Source organism: Nanorana parkeri, unplaced genomic scaffold (assembly GCF_000935625.1).
Source record: "Nanorana parkeri isolate BGI_ZX_2015 unplaced genomic scaffold, ASM93562v1 scaffold149, whole genome shotgun sequence".
NCBI classification, from domain to species: domain Eukaryota; kingdom Metazoa; phylum Chordata; class Amphibia; order Anura; family Dicroglossidae; genus Nanorana; species Nanorana parkeri.
Genome location: NW_017306417.1, coordinates 1,493,847 through 1,509,956, shown reverse-complemented (window position 1 = coordinate 1,509,956; position 16,110 = coordinate 1,493,847). Strand labels below are relative to the sequence as shown.

Genomic DNA, 16,110 nt, shown 5'->3' with positions numbered 1-16,110 from the left:
TCACATTTGTGTCCCCCCCTTTCACATCAGAAGCTCACATCTTTACATCAGGAGCCCTCTCCACATGAGCATCCCACCTTCATCAATGGACAGCAAAGTGGCTCAGTGGTTAGCACTTCTGGGGATCCCCAGTTCGAATCCTGGTCAGGACACTATCTGCAAGGAGTTTGCACGTTCTCCCTGTGCTTGCGTGGGTTAGCTTTGGGTAGTCTGGCTTCCTCCCACACTACAAAAACATGCTGGAAGGTTAATTGGCTCCCGCCTATCTTAGATTGTAAGTTCCTTGAGGGCAAGGAATGGTGTAAAAGTGCAGTATATAAAAGTGCTGATTAAATTGTCGGCACTGTATAAATACCTGTAATAAATAAATACAATTTGAAAGCACCCTTGACAATGACAGAAGGCACCCTGGTGTGCCTGTCTTCCTCAGGGATGCCTCAACATTTTGTGGTAGTAGTACTGTGATGTGAGGAGGGAATGAAGACTGAGGCGAGGGGGGCTCCTGATGTAAAGGGGGAACTCTGATGTAAAAGAGGGGCTACTGATGCAAAAGGTGACTCTGATGTGAAAGGTGGGGGATCTTTATTTGAAAGAGAAGCACTAATCTGAAGGGGTAAAACCCACTTTTATGTGTGTTGTTAGCATGGGGCCCCCCTTAAAATCCATGACATTTTACACTGGGTTTGCATACTTTTAAAGGGTCTCGTGTTTAAAAAAAAAGTTGAGAAACGCGGGTCTATACAACAGTGTTTCTATGTATCTGCAGCCCCTGTACCTGAAATTCCAAGCAGCCAACTAAGACAGATTTTGCAGAGTTCTGACACACAATATGTACCCATGAACAATGTAGCACAGTGTTTCCCTTGGTAAAATGACGATGTCCCTCAGTCCTCCAGCACGTTTACCAGAGGGCTTGCCGGTGGATTACATTGTAAAATATGTAACTGCATCTAGAGCTGAGCTTACAATGAAATCAGACTCAGCACAAAAATCCGTCTGACATTGCCATATGGACAGGTTCTAAAAATGTTCTTTGATTCTGTTCTGAGGACAGTGCTAACCATAAAAGATTCAGATTTCCCTGCAAGCACTGCTTCTCTCCTGAGACTGTTATAACCTGCACTGTGTATGTCTAGATGTCCTTTTGTTCTGTGCACATAGAATGTACAATTAATGTATTACTTGATGTCGACAATTAATTTGGAGCAAAGCCAGCAGGACCCAGCAAAATGAAGTGGGAGTGGGAAATGTAGATTGTACTGTTTGCTTTTTTTTTTCTCATGCGAGGAAGCTTTGGAATTTTACAGTCTTCGATGCTGTTTTTTTCGTCTCCGCTTCAGTTTCTTCAGTAATACAAAAATAGCACAGCTTCTATACCGGCTGCCTGCTGTTTTCTGAAATACATTGAAGGCAACAGACATTTTGCCTGGGAGCTTCGGGAGCAAGAGCTTCCATGCTTCTAATTTATAACAGGCCAGATCTTACTAACACCGTCTGAAATTCATGGGTTTGTGCATCTGCTCAGTTTGTGATTCTGCTCAGAATTCTCCAGGTCATCCAGCTGCATAGTATTACCTGCTTCTGTTCTGTTGAGAGAGGCTTTTTAAATACACTTGCTGAAAACTTTCAAGAAAAGGGCTAAATGTCCTGCTTTCATTAAAAATCATATGATAAAGCCCCAATGTTACAATTAAACACACTGCAGACACATGCAGGTTTCTTAACAGAGATCAAACCCCCACCGTAGTAAACTTAAAGCAGGCATCCAGCTTAATAAAAAATAAAAATTAACATGCCATTGAAAGAAAAAAAGCTGCAATACTCACCTTCAGACCATCACTGTAAGGCTTCTCCACCACTAGATGTCGCCAGCCAATCTGTTTAAATGATGGCCAGCGTGGGTGGGTTGGTGATGTGATGACCCACCCCTTGGGGATGCATCATCATTGCAGCCTGGCCTCAATGTAATACTGCACCAAACGGCACTTACACCTGATTATATGAGTGTGATTCAATGCATTAATAAGGACAGCCCAATGACATCATGAATAACCCATGACATCATTCATTAGACTGGGCAGAAGACTGCCAGATTAGTATTGAAGTTATAGTCTATCACCGGTGTGAGCTTGGAGGGGTGGCTACTTTACAACCCACACAGGGACTATGGGGAAAAAAGTAGCCCCCCTCCAGAAGGCTGGGCAGTGTCAGCACCAATTCAGAGTTGATTTGAGGATCTATAGCCGAGTAATACACAAATAAGATACATTTTTGTTAATAGTGAAGGTACTTGAATGCATTTTTAGGATTCAACTCTTGAGTTTAGTGTCACTTTAAATTTGGTTTGGTGGGGGCCGCAGTGAGGAGCATTGAGTGCCTCATGGAGGGTGGTGGGGGCTATTAAGAAACACTGGAGTACTACTTTAATGATATTATCTGAGATGCCATATAACATGCAGCTGAATACCTGCAATTTGACCTCATACATTTCTTTGCAGACTTCTTAAAGAAGGTTTGAGCCTATGACTTGAGTAAACTGAACCCTAATGTTGTGGATACAAGAATTACATAAAATAGTCACTTGCTGCAGATTAAAATGTAAATGTAAATTTAACAACATTATTTACAAAATATATGTGCTATTTTCATTAAATTGGAATGTTAACTTAAAAGGAAAGTAATGCATCTATACCACTTACAAAAAACAAATCCAGCAGATATTCTTATCAATTAGCACTGTTCCCAATTCTCTCTGTAGATTACAGTCATGAACCTATGATGTGGAGAGGAAAAGAGGGGAATGTGTTCTGTAGTCCTGTCCAAAGGTGACAATGCTCCATAAATATAGTATGATGAGTGTGCGTTGTCACCCTAGGACAGAAAGTGTGTCACTGGAAGGATGAACACAGGAAAAAAAGCCTGGGAAAAGAAAACTAATGCAGCATACTACAGTGATGGTAAGCTGCAATATATTGCATATTTGTTTCTGGATTTAGATATGATTAGATATGATTTAGGTTCACAGCTTTAGGGATTGCACTGTCCTATGACCATGACTCTCAACGCTCACTCACTGTACATGCTTCCCTAGGTTGCATGCTCCTGATTTGGACAACAAACGAGGAGTGTTCTGTAGTCCATAAAGGAGAAATGGGGAGACCAATACCAGTGTTTAAGATTTCAGTTCAATACACAGGAAGTTACAAGGGCTCTGGATTTCTGGCAGGATCAACAGGTATTTTTCTGTACTTGTAGTAAATGTACTTAGCCTGAAAAAGGAAAATGAATGCAGCCACTGGACCGGTATGCTGCAATATCTATCGCATTGTTGTTCTTGGGTTTAGCTATGCTTTCGCAGCTATAGTCACTACTATAGTGACTGCACTGTTTTTTGACCAAGACTAAGGGGGTTATTCACAAACCTGTTCAATGGCAGTTCAGCGTCCCCAGGTCATTTGGGGATGTTGATCTGTCATTCCAACTGGGTGGAGCGAGCCGTGAGATCACGGCTGGCTCCGCCCAGCTGTCATTTGAGTGGAGATTGGTTGGCTTTGGCCAACCTTTCTCCATGTTTCAGCTGTCACTTCGGCTTAGTCGAGCAGAAGCATATGCCTTCGGCTCAGCTGCCTACGGCTGCTGAATGGGCTATAGTGAATAGCCCGTACAGCAGCCCTTCGGTTCGACTGAACCGAAGGGCTCCGGCGGCTGAAGAGAGCTGAAGGATTAGCCGAAGCTACGGCTGGATCCTTCGGCTCCTCTGAATACCTCTCTTAGAAAGACTATGAACCATTTTAAACATGCAATGACTTGTAAAAAGCTGCAAATAATTATTTTTTTTTACTGTATGTATAACATTTAGCCTTTAATCCTTTTTATTCATTATTGCCATTTCCTTTATAAACATCCATTTCCACACATTCTTCGCTCTCATCAGCTGCTCTATAAGTCATTCTTCCCACGCATATTTCATACACAACAGAAAATGCCAAATGAATCATATTTTACTCCCTTCCTCCCCTCCATCATTGAGAGAGATTCTTACAAGGACAGCAAGCTCCTTAATGAATGGGTTACATACATTAATGTATGAGTGGTGTGTGCCAGTCGTCGATATTGTATAGGATGTACAATTAATCCAAGAGAAAGCTTGAGCTTTCCGAGGAAAAATACTCCAGTAAGGCAAAGGGCTCATACAGACGAGAATTTTTTTTTTTTAAAGCATTCAGTGCTTGCTTGAAACGTGACTAGACTGCAGAATAATTCTCCTGCTAAAACGACTCTCATCCTATTGGGCAATACTTCCATGCAACAAATGTGGCCTTAATATTTATTTTAGAAATTATCCGTGTTTATATTACACCAACATAATAGGTTGAGCTTTATAAAGTATACCTCGACATTCACAAAAGGAAATTTTACATTTTAAAGGAGAAATGTAAAAATTCTCAATTAATTAGTAATTAGGATGAGTGGAGTGATTTTGGTGAAAATTATTTCGGTGTGAGCAAAATATTGCCAAATTATGAACTCTCAAATTTACCTATTGAGCTGCTCTTTTTGATTTATTTTTTGGGGTTGATGTACTAAAGGCAATTCTCACTTTGCAGGGGTAGCTTCCCCTTCGTTTAGTGAATGAGGTGAAGCTCTGCTGACTTCTATCATCTAATCATATGCAAGCAGAATTACTGTTTTTCATTTTCCTTGCATGTGATTGGGTATTGTTTGCAAAGTGAATTTTCACCCCATGCGCTTGGCTAAGGGAAACTTCCCCTGCGAGGGTGAACAGCCAATTTGCCTTTAGTAAATTAACCCATGTATCTTTATTTAGGCTTTTTATGGGGAAGTTGTATTTAGGGTAGTTTGGGGTTCTATGTAATGTTTATTTTTTTGTGCTGTGTGCTTGTATGTGATTGTTTCTTGTGTACTGCTGCTTCAATACACTCATACTTTGCAGTGAAGATTTTTATTTTTCCACACATTTTGCTAATATGAGGCTTATGATGCTCCTGCACAGGTAGCCCTAAAGCACAAGATATTAAACAAAAGACACTGCGCTATCTCTAATATTATAAAACTCTAAGTGTATATGCTTAGTGACAATTATACAAAATGTTCACGCCAACGTATATATAGTCCATATAAGAATATTCCCAAAATTGATCCTTTATAACTAATTATACGAAATACGAAGAGATTCACTTAAGATGGGCAGGTACACTACAGGAGGGCAACAAGCTTGCTGTGGACAGTGAAAAAGTAGGCAGGTAGTATCTTCAAAGCTAATCAAGTTTGAGTTGGGGCATTATTAAACCATGGCACAGTGGGCACCTTCCTCTAGGTCTTTTACGAAGTGACCTGGGTTCTTTTGCAGTCATTGTTTCTGCAAAAGGAGAGTGCTGAGAGTCTGTATCTTCTGACCTAGTTTCTTGGCTTTCTCTAGTTTCAATACTTTGTCTTGTCATTGACTGGAACAAGCATTCAGATAAGAAAAGTCATTGTGAAGTCAAAACTGTAGTCTAAATACTTATTGATTTAGAAAGGAAGCCACTGATTCAGCATGATATCATTTTCAGAATGAGAGAACAGCAGCCCCCATACTTATTCAGCACAGTTCGATACCAAGTATGATCTGGTATGGAACTTTCACTGACTTCCTCTATAGACAACAGTATTAGCTCTGACAGTGTCAAACTGAAGGACATCATCAACAATTCACAGAGCCTGGGATTAGGTATTTGGTTGCTGTAATTCAATCATTGCTGAACGTTGGTTTTTTTAAATATTCTTTATTTTCAGTTTTGGTGCGATCCCCTCGGCTGTTTCGGGGTCTTTGGGGTCTTTCCGGAGGCCTTTCGTCCCCCCATCAAGCTTCTTGGGCTGTCGGCAGGCTAAATCGGAGTCGGATGGGTGCGGATGCAGAGGGTCCGGACGGAGCTCGGCTTAGGTGCGACTCTCCGCCATCACGTCCAGGCCACGCCCCTGAACGTTGGTTTTAACGTTATTTTGGGATCTGGTACATCTATATTCACACCTTCACTTTCCACTTGAGTGAAACAATTATATATTTCATACACCAGTAACTACGTTTATTTTTCTCTTCAGTAATCATTAGGGATGCACCGATACTGGTTTTTCGGTATCGAGTTCGTGTACCAATATTTTGCTTTCGGTACTCACCGATAGCGAGTACCAATAACCGGTGCTTCCGCTGGCATGGAGCCGGTTTCAAGGGCCATCAGGGAGCCGGGCGGCGGGTAATGACATTACCCCCGGCTTCCTGATTGCCCGGGAACCCAGCTCCATGTTTGGCTGGAAAGCTGGCTTCCCAGTCAATCAGCTTTGAGACGATATAGCAATACAAAACTGAAAGGGGTTCTAACCCCACTCTATCTTTATTTATTTTTTTAATTTCGGCGTTAGCTATACTTAAATGTAATAGATGACCATAGGCATGTATTTAGAAGTTAATTTTATTAAAATAAACAAGCACAGCTTAATATTTGTTCAAATAAATCCACTTTTTAAATATATATGTATATACGTATTCATGTACATATATTTCTTCTGTACTGGCTTAAAGATATGTCTAATAAATTAAATAAATTAGGGAAACAGCCTTATTAAGCAGTCGGTCAATCAAACAATGGGATTCACAGAATTTTATTGCCGTTTTGTTGTACAATAAAACACTGCAGATAATTATTTTAAGGCAACACTCACATTCAATGATCCACGGAAAGATTAGATTTTTGTCATTTCTGTGAAACATAAAAATTGATTTGCTCATTTCATGTCGTTCGAGACTTCGTGATGATTTGCTATGGATTAATGAATTCAAACAGCTTGGTTGATTTGCTAGTCCTTCCTCTTGCTAAGATTCAGCTGATAAAAATATCCCCTAGACAGTGAAATCAGTGGATGCCTGCTTTTTTTTTTTTTTTCTTCCTTCAGACAAGCCTCCCATGTGATCAGCATCCAGGCAAGCTCAGTGAGATTGTGTAGCTGTTCCACAAGCAGTAGGTAATGAGTCTTTGTGCAGGCTGGAGCTCTTGACAGTGAACAATAAAGCATATGCTAGCAGCTATAAAATACTGCTTTGGGAAACTTGCAAAAAAAAAAAAAGATCTATTTTGCAGGAGAAGACTGTTCAGATCTATGAAATTTCTATGTCTTATAAAAACGGTCATCAAGATTCTATGGATTGTAATTAGAAGCTCTGCATAGGAAGAGTGCATGGATTGGGGACAAGCAGTTTGAGCAGGTTAGTGGTCTCTTTTGATTTATATTATAGGGTAAATGCTGTTACTGGACCAATTATTAAGTAGCCGAACTTTTCGCATCAGGGATCGCTGTGGTTATAGTCGTTTGTATGGACATTTGAATATGAATGCATATTTTAAAATAGGTATCTGTATATATTATTGCAGGAATAGCCTATTATCTTAACGCATGTAATACTGCATGTGTTTATGTATTTGAATTTCTTTGTGTTTATTTTTTTTTTTATGGGGGAAAAAAAAAAAGTGGTTAATTTGGAAAATATATTCTGCACCATTTTTCATTATTTTTGCAATTGTTTTGAAATGAAGCAATTATAGGGCAAGAGTATTACTGCCTGATAAAATTCCTGCTTCTAGGATAGAGAGAGGGCCGTTCCGGTATTTTATCCTCATCAATCAGCACCCTAAACAATTTAATATTTATATATTAGGCTGTCTGATTTCAATTAAAGTGCCTTTGTCTTGGCCCTGATTTACTTGACAATTGCTGGCTACGCAAATTCCGAGCAAACTGAGAGCAAATCAGCAGGATGTTGTTTGGGGCTTAACTTGAAATTTAGCTCAACAATCGTTTTTAATTGTGTGTGCTTCGAAGCTTAAACACGGAGCAAATTGGGGACTGACAAGACTGTGATCATGGTGTGAAAACAACATATTACAGACACTTCAGACACTTGTCTAAACCTAAATTAATGAGGATATTTTTCAACAATGTCCTGAATAGAACAAACAATGTTCTTGATTTCCGGAGCTAGAGAAAAAAAAAACAACCTAATTTCTAGATGGCTTTTTGTTTTTTATAAATAAAAGATGTGATAAAATTTTATAAATTCACAAACTTGTTTAGATGTTTAAATTACTGCATTATGTGGCCTTTTTTATTTATTTTATTGCTCAACATTTTCTCTAAGCTGTTTGGGCCTATACTGGCCTCATGCAAATTAGACAACAGTAGCTTTAACTGCAGAGACAGAAGGAGGAGCTGGGGGCTCAAAGGTCAGTGTACAGATAAAAAGCTGAATGGGGAAAAATGCTAGATGTGACTGCATCGTCCTTTGCTATAAAGGCAAGTGCGTCGTTGACTGTCTATGGATTTAAAAGCTCTTGGGCCAATTAGACAACCCTGATATGTCAACTCAGAATTGCATGTACATACGCCATCCATGTACAATGAACACAAACTGTTTTTACTGATCATAAATGTTGCTAAGACAAGTAGACTGCATTGTATAGACTTTATAATTCAGATTTTGGTATTGTTATTAACACGCAAAGACAGTTTTTTTACTATTCATGATTGTGTTAGGCAAGACATTGTAAATTAATAATAATAATGATAATTTTATAGCCATTGCTAAGTGTATCAATAAAGTATAACATACATTTTTCCAACCACTGCAAATTTGCATTGGTTGGAAAAATGACTTGTATCTTTTATGTGGATTTATTTTGCCTTGCCTATATCTAGCTAGGTTAGTCTCTGGCCATTGAGCCACCTGGAGCATTGTGGGTGTTTCCTGTCATTAACGATGGCACAGAATCTATTGTGTGCAATCCAACTGACCCTGTTGTTTAAACATTTCACGGATGCTGAACAACGAGGAACACTCAATAATTTTAGCATGTGAATATATATAGATATATCTATCATAGAGAAAAGGGCTTTAAAACATTTGGATATTTTCTTATACATTAGGCTTTAGCACATACGGATATTTTCTTCTACATTAGGCTGTTCTTTGACATATTTATTATATATCTGAAAATACTAATGCAGCATCCGCAACCCACACTAAGCTACTTGCAGCTTTATTTTGGAGAAGATCACTCTTCTCACCCCTAAATGTCAGAGAAAGTGATTCTTTTTAAATACTATGCTGAACTAATGCAGAGCACTGAAGTGTATTTTTACAGCAGGTTCTAAACTTTTAATTATCAGTATGTTGAGCAGCCTGACCTCCTCCCCAGTCATTGTTAATACTGCTGCATTTTATGAGCACTTAGTGGGCAGACACATGCCATGTGTTGCGTGTCAGTATGTGACACGCAACACACCTAGAAATGTATCGGGACACAGAAGATTTGGCCACTGTAGTTATTGAAGACTATGAAGATGTGAGGTACTGCTTGCCACAGAGGTAAGTAAAGGGCAACAGCTGACATGGACCAACATGGAGCTTACGTGCATGGTTTTCAATTCAAGGCTGTGGTTGGTGATCGGAGAAGTGAGGTACATAGGGAAGGTACGTATCGGTAGCAGAATAGGTGACCTGTAAAGAAAACCTGCTATTTTGCCTTAAATAGGTTTTCTAGTACATTGATATGAAAATAAGTGCCGAATGCATATCAGCAATATAAACATGACTAAACACCAGTTTTCAGATCCTGAAAATGTATATTTCATTTTAACATATTTTATATGTTGTGTGTTTTGTATCTTTAAAAAAACACTGGGACCTTGGGTTCAGTTCTCACGAGGGACACTATTTGGATGGGATTTTGTAGGCTCTCTTTGATTTTCCATGGCTCATGGTGCTCTTCTTCTTTCATTCCATACAACAAAAACATGCTGGTAGTTTGATCATTTTTCAGACCAAGTTGGCCGGCCAATGTGTGACTGTGGTGTGGGCAATATACTGTTGACTTCTTCTGGAGCAGGGCCTGATACTGCAGCACTTTGTGAAGTACACAAATCTATTGCACCATTTAAATAAAAAATGTTTATTGTACAGCACAGTCGATTGTGTATCCAGGCACACATTCTCTCTTACCCTTACTCCCTCTGAAATTCCCCAAGGCTAAATATACATGGGAGCTTGATGCAAAAAAACATCCAGTGTTTCACTTGGGCTTTGTTCAGCCCATGCTTGAGAATGATCCCCTAGTGGTAGAGGAGGCAAGTGGAAATAATCATGTAACTCAATGGCATGTGATAGGAAGCAAAGTTTGATAAACTCAAGTGTGTACTGACCTTAGCTAGGTGTAGTCTTCAAAGGGACACCTGCAGCATTATTCTTGAGAATACAGTCTCGCTTGAGCAGAAACCAGGAAAACTCTTGCCTGACACTGTCCTTTGGTTGGTCACAGACCTCCAACAGAGGATAATGGGAAGGGTAATGGATATGCCTACCTTTTTTACATAATCAGTTCCCCCACACTCTCCATTCCTGTTTTTAAATTTGGAAAAATCATGCAAGCACCTCTAGGTCTCAGAGATCCTCCACAATGTTGGGCAGACCCTGTGGCCAACTTCTGATGGCTTGCATGCCCAGTCATTAACATCTTCTATTGCTTCAGCTGGTCGCATCACTTGCAAGTATGTATGAGGCCTATGTGTGGGGTAAAAGCATATCTAATTAAGATGCAACTCTGCTTGGAAATATTTAGATAGCTGTGATTTTTATATATATATATATATAATTTTTTTTTTTTTTTTGACTAGCTGACTTCATGTATTCCTTGTCCAATTTAAGTACAGGTCGAGCAACAGAGATTAGTCTGAGAAGTCACATGATCTTATGTCTGTAGTGGCAAGCAGACCCCTGCCAGCCAAGAGCCCTTTATGGGCATTTTGGAAAACCTGTCCCGGTTGCTATTGTTCTCCCTGCACTGTTCTGTCTCTCCCCGCCCCTCTCAGGTCAGAAGACCTTGCAAGCTTATGATGCAATCTGCTGTCCTAAGGTCGATCAAATTGTGCCTCCCTTCTGATGTTCATGGGCAGCCTGAGAAAATTATAACCAATAGTTGAAGGTAGAAAATCTTAAAATTTGACTCTAGCCAAGAAGTACACATTTTTTCTAAAAAAGAAACATGTAAATATCTTGTAATCGAAGAACATTTATAAACTAAATAGAACATTGATTTTTACAGTCTACCAGTGAAATGTTTTACTCCTGCAATAGATTGTAATTGACTTTCTTCCCTTTTGTTCATTTTGACAGAGCTGTTGGTATGTTCTGCTAATTATCACAAAAACATTCCTATGATCTAGCTATCAAATCTAGCATGGCTCACCGTATGTTAAATGTTAATTATTCTCTGTTGCATGTCTGTTGAATAACCAGCACTGAAGTCTTGGTTCATCCAAAGAGCTCAACTCATACTGTGGTCTAAATTAGGCATTGTCCAGAAATCCACAGGATTATACTCGGTGTGCCAGTGAGTACAATGGGTCACTTCTGAAGAGGTCCCTTGTTAATTGAGCAGGACAGCATACTGAACTATTTTGTGACCTTGTAATGCGGCAAGAGGTTACATACTAATAGAATGAGTCACATTCCTGGTAGTAGTAAATGGTGACAAAGCAATTTGCATTTTTAGAATATATATGCGATTTTTATTTTAGGTGTATACAGCTATACCTATAATTTTTCATGTAATTATTTTTTTCCTTCTGACCAGATGAAACATATCGTCAGAAAGGCTTATTGATTGGTTACCATACCAAGAACAACATAGTGCAATCGGCTTATTCCCCGCAACCAGCCCCACCCCCCAACACACACTTTTTTTTCCTAATTGGCCATAGAGACAAGCTGGCTTTAGGCAACACAAACCAACAGCCTTCACCATGATAATGAAGAATGGAGATGCCTCCAAATAATCATCATTCAATGAGCATGTTTACAAATTTGTGGCTACAGCTTTAGTTTCTGGATAGTCGCTCTTAAAGAGAATCTGCCTAAAAAAAGAGAATGCACCAGTTCTTCCGTATCATCCAAATAGCAACCAGGAAAATGTTCCCTTTTTTATGACTAGTCTGTTTTACCTTTTAATCAAGGCTGTATCTGATTTCTCCTTCACTGGCTATGCAACTGAAATGTAGTATGCAGCTTGTATATTGTGAAATAATTGCAATTTCCTCTAATCCAGGTCAGGACCCTGTGCTACTGTACCCCAGATGCTCCCAAACTCTTCTTATATTGCCTATATGTCATTTCTTCCTGTCTCCAAATGGCCAACCCTGCACAGTTTTAGCTATTGGTTAAAGAGAACAAGCGATCTTGTTTGTGTAGTGCAACCGTACTCCCTTCTGATCTACTGCTACTACCTGTTTGGAAAAACTATGCATCTACTGACACAAAGGAGAGAACCAGTCAGGAAGCAAATTAGTGCTTGGTTAATTTTACCCAAAGCATTCACTGGTCCTGCCTCTGAGGACAAATGAACGTGTACAAAATTAGCAAGAATTCCACTGTTTCTGCGACAGTTGTTCAAAGCGAGTCTAAAAAAGAAGCACTCTTCAAAAAAAAAAGTAAAAACTTCTTAAATGGGGGGTTCTAGCATACATAGTCAGATTGAAAAAAGACACAAGTCCATCAAGTTCAATCTATAGAGAGCTTATACCATCAACCTCGATTGAGAATTCTTAATTGTGGTAATCAAAATTCACTCTGCTACAGCCAGGCCTATGGAAGAGCCCTGGGGACATGCTAAAAAAAAATATGAAACCTAATTCTGAGTTTTAAACTCGGAATTTCAGTCAGAATGTAAAAACAGAATTCTAAAATTAAAAATCGGGATTCTGACTTTCAACCTCGGAATTGTTTCCTTTTCCCTTTTTTTATTTTTTTAAGCATGGCCCAAGGGTTCCTCCACACAGGCCAGTATTACATACATTGTACATTTTTAATTGGTTGCTTTTGGATTTCCGTACGTAAGAATAATAAAAAATTACTACAAAAGCGCTAAACTATTGTGTACTGTTTATTATGTTATGCAAATGCTGTAGGAAGATAAAGGAATTATACTCCAAACATCCTGTAGCTAATGTTCTACGCTGCATCTCTGCATGAGCGGTTTCTATAGATTTTTTTTTTTTTTTTTTTTTTTTATGTAGAAATTTTTGGATCAATTTGCAGGAACACTAGAATGCCCCTTTTAAACCCATCTGCTGATTTAGACAGTTGCTAAACTAAAGTGTGTGTTTGATATTTGTTAAAAACTATCAATCAAAATGTGTCCTTGGTCTGGCAATATTATGCAAATTAGGCTCCAATGCATGCATTGTAAAGTAGGTCTTTGTTTTTTTTACATATATTGTATGTGTAAATGTGGCACACGTTCAAGAAACTGGAGATGTGATGTGAATGGTTATCAATACAATACAACACCTTTTTTAAAGCAGAGCTTCAGGTAAAATGTTTCTCAACACTTCAAGTGGGGCTACACCCTGCACTGCAAGGGTTAAGTGCTCATTTTTATCTAGGTTCAAAAATAACACAGATACAGGTGAAACTCGAATAATTAGAATATCGTGCAAAAGTAATTGCAGTAAGTGCTGCAAAAGGGGCCCAAACCAAGTACTGAGTACATATGCATGCTTGTACTTTTCAGAGGTCCGATATTGTTCTATGTACAATCCTTGTTTTCTTGATTGCATGTAATCTACTTTTTTGAGGTTGTGGATTTGGGGTTCTTGGGGTTTTCATGAGCTGTAAGCCATAATCATCACAATTATGACAAATCACGGCTTGAATTATCTTGCTTTGCATGTAATGAGTCTATCTCGTATATTAGTTTCACCTTTTTAAGTTGCATTAGTGAAATAAATGAACTTTGCACGATATTCTAATCGAGTTTCACCTGTATACTCCCCCCCGATTCTCCAAGCCAGACTGTGACAGTGCACCCTCCTGCTTGTCTCCTCCACCGCAGCGATGATATGTTCCTCTGTGTCCTCAGATCCTATACAGTGTATAGAATGTGATGACTCTGGGACCTTAGAGCGCTGTAATGGAGGGCGACCGAGGAGGTCTAAGAGCAAGCCAGCTTGAAGGATCACCTGCACTCCATACAGCATTGCGACCTTGCAAGATGGTGCTGCTCATAATGATGGTAATGATGACACACCTTGTGGAACTCTGATGATCAGATGGTCACCAGCACACACACAATGTATCATTGATCCTGTTTTGTTCAATAAATATCACCATTTGTCGTGTTATGAATGAACAGGAAGTGCTTTGCATCACTTCCTGTTCATTCATGAGTTTCTCATTGGAGAGTAGCACTCTGTACAAAGGCTTCTCCCCATTCAGAAACTGCTTGATAGAAAATATTTTCTGAATGAATGGAAAGCCTCTGTGCTTTCCTTTAATTTAGAACAAAGGATGCAGAAAAAGAGATTGAGGACCGTGTCCTCAATTTCTTTTTCTATTTTAAAAGGGAAATATCAGGGGACTGTTTAAACCCCTAATGTTTCCACAAACCCCGATCGCCCGCCAGCCCCCCCCCGGAAAAAGTTAAATAAACATAAAAAGCAATCCTGGATGCGGGGCACATGACATCAAATGACACCGCCCGTGGTGCTGGGTGATGTCACACGCCTGTTGGGGTGGCACTTTTTTTTTATTATTCCTTGCTTTGTGGTACAAAAGGACCTAGCTACGGCTCTGGGTGGCTCCACTCTATGGAGGAGCAATGGAGCCATTCTTGGGCAGCAGCATTGTCACTCTGGGGAGGGTAATGTTACTTTAGTAAGTTTAGATGGACTTGGCTAACATGTGAAATGTGAAGTCCAGCTAACACTTCTTTTTAAGCAGTTTACAACAAGCAGTTTTTTTTTTAACCTTTTTTGGTATAAAGGTTTTACATAAATGAAAGCTGGACCATTGTAAGCAACGCTGTCAATGTTAACTGGTTTGTCTCAACCCTAAAACTGCCATCTTTGCTGGACAGATTGATCTGTTAATGGAAGTAAAGAAAAAAAATACCGGCCAGACCACCCAGTGAAAATAAAGGAAACAAACAAAAAAACCTAATGCAGTCATCACATCTAAGGATTGGTTAACTGCAAAATATAGCATTTTTGAGTTTGGAAACCCTTTTACTGCTTGTTGGAATCAGATTAGCAGCACACTAGAATAGGTGAACTTCAAATAATATGGCAGACAACCAGTGGCTAAATATCAGTCACAAAGAGATGTAATTGTCCGTGGAACCCTAGCCCGAAGGTGCTCCGTGGCTGACACCTGAAAAGTCCACTTTTTTTCCATTTTTGGCTAAAATGATGTCACTGGTCTACTAGGAGAAAGCCTCGGAAATTTAAAGGAGCTAAAGTTCACCAGAATTGGGTCACTAATGGGAATTTTAGATTGGACCCCCTTTCCTCATGGCACCAAATAAACTTGACCTTTTCCAGTAACTTCTGCAAGGGCTGCTTCCAAAGGCTCTAATGGACTAAAGGGGTGTGTGTGTGTGTGTGTGTGTGTGTGTGTGTTACCCGATAACAAAAAGAGCGAGACCATGGGGTAAATTCAGAAAGTTTTTTTTTTTTTTTTTTTCCCCCTGATTTTGCTCGTCATTTAATAGATATCGCACAATATTTAAGCTTGTGCAATTCACCAAACAATGTAACGCTTGGCAAAGCCACCAATTAACGTCTCTCTTCACTGAAGTGATATTTTATCGTGAAGCTCGTTATTTAACGTTTCAACCCTTTACTTTAACAAGCCTAATCATTAAATATGTACAGAAGTGCCATTCACAAAGTTTTTTTGGGCCATTTATCGACCATTCGACAATCGTTGCATAATCACCTCCTTCAGAGTGTCGTTATGACAGTTTTCTGGCGGAATTTTCTGCTCTGAGAGGGAGATTTGTGAGGTGAATTGATAAATTCTGGTAGTGAAGCCTCGTTTTTGGAAGATGGAACTGTTTGCCTGTATTATTTTTATAAGGTGTGTGGGTGTGGCTTTTTTTTTTTTTTTCTACTTTCATTGGAGTGGGGTTGTAGTTAGGCATGTCAACGTCAACCGTAATTAAAAGTTGTTTTACATACAACAGTGCAGTAGATTGAAAATGTCATTTGTAGGCACTGCTCCCCCCA

General features: G+C 39.3%; 1 protein-coding gene across 2 annotated transcripts in view; it reads left to right on the top strand.

Moving 5' to 3' along the window:
* Positions 1 to 16,110, top strand: part of CSRNP3 (cysteine and serine rich nuclear protein 3) — a 93,042-nt gene that overhangs the window by 50,201 nt on the left and 26,731 nt on the right. The window contains exon 1 of one of the 2 annotated variants that reach the window (XM_018554242.1): positions 7,007 to 7,261. The exons of the other annotated variant lie outside the window; for it this stretch is intronic. The gene's annotated coding sequence lies outside the window, so the exon portion shown is untranslated. Of the gene's footprint in view, positions 1 to 7,006; positions 7,262 to 16,110 lie in introns of those variants that run through there. 2 annotated transcript variants of the gene reach the window in all.